Raw genomic sequence first — 5546 nt, forward strand, 5'->3', positions numbered from 1 at the left:
GGGGCTGATGACCTCATCCACCCCCCCACTGCGCCGACGCTCGGGGCCGCCCCTCAGTGCTGGCAGTCACTGGCTGAGCTCGCTTGAGGGTGACAGCCAGCGCTCGCAGAGATTTGTCCTTGGGAGGCACTGGGACAATGCTCTGCCCGCCTCTCTCCGTGGCCCTCGCTCTGGTCACAGCCTCGTTGCTCCCCGGTGGCCTGGGCCTTTGCGGCCGCCCCAGCTGGGCCCGAGTCGGGTGGGATGTTCTCCCCGAGGAGCTGGAACAACTGGGCACAGGCACGGAGCATCAGCGCTCCTGCCTGCCCTACCCTCTGGACCAGCTCTGGCCCTCCTGTGCCCAGCTGGAGATGACCCCGGTGACGCTGCAGGTGCTCTCTCTATGCAGCCAAGCCCTGGGCCTGCTCGGCGGGCTTTTGCTTGCACGCTGTCTTTGGCGTAAAGCCATGAGACGCCAGAGACAGGTGAGTGCTGGAGGGGACGCAGGCGGGACGGTGCCAGGGTGCTGGGAGCAGCGTACCGTAAAGGCCTTGGGCCAGGGATGCTTGGAACGAGGGAGAAAAAAAAACGGCTGGACGAGAAAGCCTTGGCAGGACCCGGCACATCCTCGGCCTCTTCCCCTGGCCTCTTCCTACCCCCAGGTGGCAGAGGTTGGTGTCAGCCTCCGAGGGAGAAATGGGGACATTCTGCCCCAGTGGGGTTCAACCTGCCGAGCGGAAAACACACACGTGCTGCCTGAGGGCTTCTTAGCGCAGCCTGCTGCCTGGAGCAGCGCCGGGAGGCTTGAGTTTCTGGAGACGAGGCCAAGCCGCGCCGGACAGGTCTGAGCCCCGCAGGCCCCTGCCCGTTTCATCGTGCCCCTGCCCTCTCATTCCCAGGAGATGGGCCAGGCGCCCTCAGCTCCCGGGGGCACCGCCTGCCAGGGCGGGAGCCCCTGCGACAGCTACGAGGTGCTCTGCCAGCTGGAGGCAAACACCGCCTTGATGGTCAAGCACCTGAGGCAGCTGTGCCACCGGCACACGAAGGAAGGCAGGCTCCAGAGACCAACCAAGGAGAGGAAGGTGGAAGATGTGGAAGCGGAGGAGAGGCTTTTCTCTGCCCCCACGTACAGCCGCACCTCCAGCGTGGCTCCAGGGGTGGCGGGAGATTAAAGGGGCTGCTGCGAGCGCTGCTGTCCCTGTGCTTTGGGAGAAGGCTGCTCCGGGAGAGCAGAGGGGAACTGTGCACGGTCCCGCCTGCGGAGGCACGCTCTGCTCTTCTGGCTCTCTGGCTCGGGAAGGTCTGTGCTGTGCACCCTCTCCGCCCTCCCCAGACCACGGCCCTCAGAGCTGAAACCCGAGTGGGCCCACAAGCACGCAGGTACCCCCCGGCAAGGACTTTCCGGCCCAGGCACAGCAGCCGGAAGAGCAGGTGTGGCCCATCCTCTGCCCGCTGGCTGCCTCCTGTGAGTCCTGGGACTCTGAGTCCGGAGGCGGCCTAGCAGAGCAAAGCTGCTCTTGGAGGAATGCACTCTCGAGTAAAGGGAGTAATGGAGATGGTGTGTCCTGAGCTTATCCTTCTCGCGGGCGCATGGCAGTTTTGCACAGGGCCAGAAAGGAACCTGCCCCAATTCACCGGGACAAACTCTAGCTTCTGAGAGAAGCCTGAGGCATTAGAGCTTGCAGCCCTGAAGGAGTTGGAGCCTAGTGCGGCAGTAATAGCAGCTCTCTCTGCCAGCTCCTCCTTGTGGCTTTCTTCAAACAAACAGACTTGCTCTTATTCTTCAACTTGGCTTCCTAGAAATGAGGCTTCTCTCATCAGGGGTGTGTGTGTGTGTGTGTGTGCACGCGCGCATGAGAGACCATCTAGTTCTCCTTGCGCCAAAGGCTTTTCAGGCTGCTGGGGAGGGCGGGAGGCAGCAGCCGCTGCATGTCTCCGCGGCAGCTGAACTTGGTCCTGCGCTGGTGCCGGGCTGCCCCGGGGAGAGGCCCTCGCTCTCGCTCCTGCGCCTGGGCAGCACCTGCGCAGAGCCATTGCAGAGGCGAGCTGCCAAGCCCCAAGGGCTGGGGCTGCTCCTTGCGCTGGTGGCACAACGAGAGGTGAGGGGAGGATCTTTTCCTTCTTTCCCAGGAGCGAAAGAAGCAGCAGAGAAAGAGAGACCAGTGGCTAGCAATGGCCCTCTACGAGGCTGCTCGGCACCCTCCTAAGTCCCGGTGTTTCATTTTCACATGTGCCTAGAAGCAAGCCTTGCTGCATTGCCTTTCCGTCCTCCGTCCATCTGAGCAGACACGGTGGCTCCCAGGCCCAGGGAACAGTATGAGAACTGTCACAGTTGGGCACTGGTTTAGGGCTCCCCCAGCTAGGCCCAAGTCGGGTCGAACCTTTTACCTGTCAAAGAATTTCTCAATACTTTTTTTAGGTCAGAACTGAAGCTTTTATTTACTATATCGGTATAGGAGAGAGCACATCACTGGGAGATTTAAGGGGATGCTGTGAGCACTGCTGTTCCTGTGCTTTGGTAGGAGGTTGCTCTGGGAGAGGAGAAGGGAGCTGTGCATGGCTGCACCTGCAAAGGCACGCTCTGCTTTTCTGGCTCTTTGGTTTGGGAAGGTCCCTTCTGCTTTCTTTTCAAACTCTTGTAATCTTCTAGCTGTTAAGTTTGTCCGTGACAAAATGCAATGAGACCAGTCTTTTACATTTGTTTTATCTCATGCCATCATCTGTGCCATGGTGGGGAGAATATCACTATGTCTGGGTGTGCGATTTCCTGCAAGCTTGTCAATGTCAATCAATGAAATGCTGGCTTGGTCTCCTTAACTGAAGGAGGGACAGCATGCTGGGCATAGTGTGGGAAAGCAGTGTGTGGGTGTGACGGTGCGTTCTGCCCCAACCAAGCTATCGCTTGCCCTAGAGTTACCCCTCTTACATAACCAACCACATTACTGATATTGTCTGGTTGAGACTAGCGTAGGTTGAGACTACAATGCATGCGCCAAGGGGCATGCATTGGTCAAGCCACCTGTACATAGTAGCAAACTGCGCACGAGCAACTGTGTGCAAAGATATGACTATGAGTCAATCGTCTCACTGCATAAATAGGGGCAGCCCTGAGAGCCCATTGAGCTCTCCTGCATGGCAGCAGGCTGCATGACAGTGATCCTCCCCTTGAGTTGAGACGTCACTCAAGGTTACTCCTTGAGGTCGAGAGATTCCTTTACTGGACAAGGATTCCTTATCTGGGTGAGTGGTTAGTTATATACACTTTTATTGTTAGACGTGTGCATCCTATACAATCGTAACGATTGTTCCTGTGTAGTAAGTAGTAGCTAACGGGTCGACTAAGCCAACCAATTAAATTGTTTTCTAGAATAGTGTGGCCACCCTTGCTCCTGTCATGTGGGTTGCGTAGCTTGTGTATTACCCTTTCCCCCACTCCCCCACCCCCTAACAATGGGCCCATTGAGTATGGCAGTTTTTTTCCCCAGCCAGTCTCCTCTCCCAACCAGGCTCCGATGCATGATTCCCCAAGTGGCTGTGTTCACAGCCTGGTTAGCCATAGCTGTGGGGAGGGTGTTTACTTTGAGGGCTGGAATTTGCTTCTCTCTTCCTCTGGCAATGGGAACAGGGACTGAAACAGTGGCATTGCCAATCCAGTGGGGCAATGGGGCTGGAGAGGAGAGGCCAGGGCTGGTCCCTGTACCCAGCCTTTCTTGTCCCTTGGTCCTGATTGCTGCATCCTGCAGAGGAGCCTCCCAAGGAACGATCAGGGTCATTGCTTGTGCCAGGGGCTGCAGCTTTATAGAGGCTGGGGCAAAGATATTTCATCTCTCCCCAAGCCTTCCTGCAACAACTTGGCTTGGGTGTGTGGCTGGCACTAACTGAGATGCTTGGCTCCAACCCTCCATGCATCTGTGCGAAACATCCCTGCACTGAGAGCTGGGTGCTGTGAATCTGCCAGTAGGCATGGTGTCATTTGGGGAAGAAAGAGGAGGCGCAGAGATGCAGCTGCTGTGGAGCTGCAATAGGCGTGGCAGGCCAGTGTAGGGGCCCAAGAGAACCTGAATCCAAGCATGTGTTGTTGGTGGTTGTGGCAAGTGAGTTATTCAGCCAAAATCACATTACTTGTGTGAATCTGGCAGCAGGCATGGTGTCCATTTGTGGAGAAGATAGGTCCACCCCAATGAGCAGGAAGTTGAACAAAGGTGGCAAGAGCCATGCATGGATGACCAAGGAGCCCCTGGCAAAACCCCAGCACAGGAAGGAAGTCTACAGAGAGTGCAAACTGACCTGGGAGGAGAGCAGGGACATTGTCCAAGCATGCAGGGATGGGGCTAGGTAGGCCAAAGCCCATCTGGAGTTTAGTCTGGCGAGGGATGTCAAGGACACCCAGCAGGGCTTCAGTGACTACATCGGGGACAAAAGGAAGACTAAGGGAACTGTGGGCCCGCTGCTGCATGGGGCGGGGGCCCTGTTGACAAGCAACCCAGAAGAGGCTGAGGTCCTGAGTGCCGCCTTTGCCTCAGTCTTCACTGGTCTTCAGAAAATCCCAGGGCATGGAGGCCCAAAGAAAGCCTGGAGCACGGCAGACTTTCCCTTGCTGGGGGAGGCTCAGCTGAGGGACTCCTGAAGCAAACTGGGCATACGCAAGTCCCTGGGGCCTGTTGGCATGCACCCACGAATGCTGAGGGAGCTGGCTGATGTCATTGCAAGGCCACTCTCTGTCGGAGTGGGGGGAACGGGCCCGGAGTAACGATGAGTCTCAATATGAGTATGGTCGTTCTCCCCTTATTAGAGCTTACACAGAGTATATTTAGACAAGCAATAAGCATGCACTAGCAATAGCTGTATGATTGGTTTACAGCTTCTGTCCACGCGCCTAAAGTGGATATATGATTGGTGCAAAGTTGCTGTTCACATGGAGGGGCTTGTCGGCCCCCTCCTTTACTTGTTTACCACTACTTGCCTTCCCCTTTTGTAATGGTCTAGGAATGCTCAAGGACAGTTCACATAGCCATGGGATCCTCCCTTCATCATGAAGGCAGGATCGCTCACTTCTAAGAGATCATGCCCTCTCTCGCTTAACCATTCTCCCACAACTCTCCATCATCTTGCAGGGGTCCTGGCACTCAGAGGAGGTGCCTGGGGCCTGGAAGAAAGCAAATGCCACGCCACTCTTCAAAGAGGGCAGGAGGGAGGACCCCAGGAACTCTAGCCTGGTCAGCCTCACCTCGATCCCTCGGAAGGCGATGGAGCAGCTAATCCTGGATACCATTTCCAGGCCCAGGAAGGACAAGAAGGTGCTCAGGAGTAGTCAGCATGGATTCACAACGGGGAAATCATGCTTAACCAACCGGAGAGCCTTCTCTGATGGAATGATGGGCTGCGGAGATGAGGGGCGGGCTGTGGATGTTGTCTACCTTGACTTCAGTACGGCTTTTGACACGGTCTCGCATAGCATGCTCACAGGCAAAAGCTGATGAAGACAGGGCCAGATGAGCAGGCAGGGAGGTAGATTGAAAACTGGCTGAACAGCAGAGCTCAGAAGGTTGTGATGAGTGGTGCAAAGC

This window comes from Apteryx mantelli, chromosome 6, assembly GCF_036417845.1.
Source record: "Apteryx mantelli isolate bAptMan1 chromosome 6, bAptMan1.hap1, whole genome shotgun sequence".
NCBI classification, from domain to species: domain Eukaryota; kingdom Metazoa; phylum Chordata; class Aves; order Apterygiformes; family Apterygidae; genus Apteryx; species Apteryx mantelli.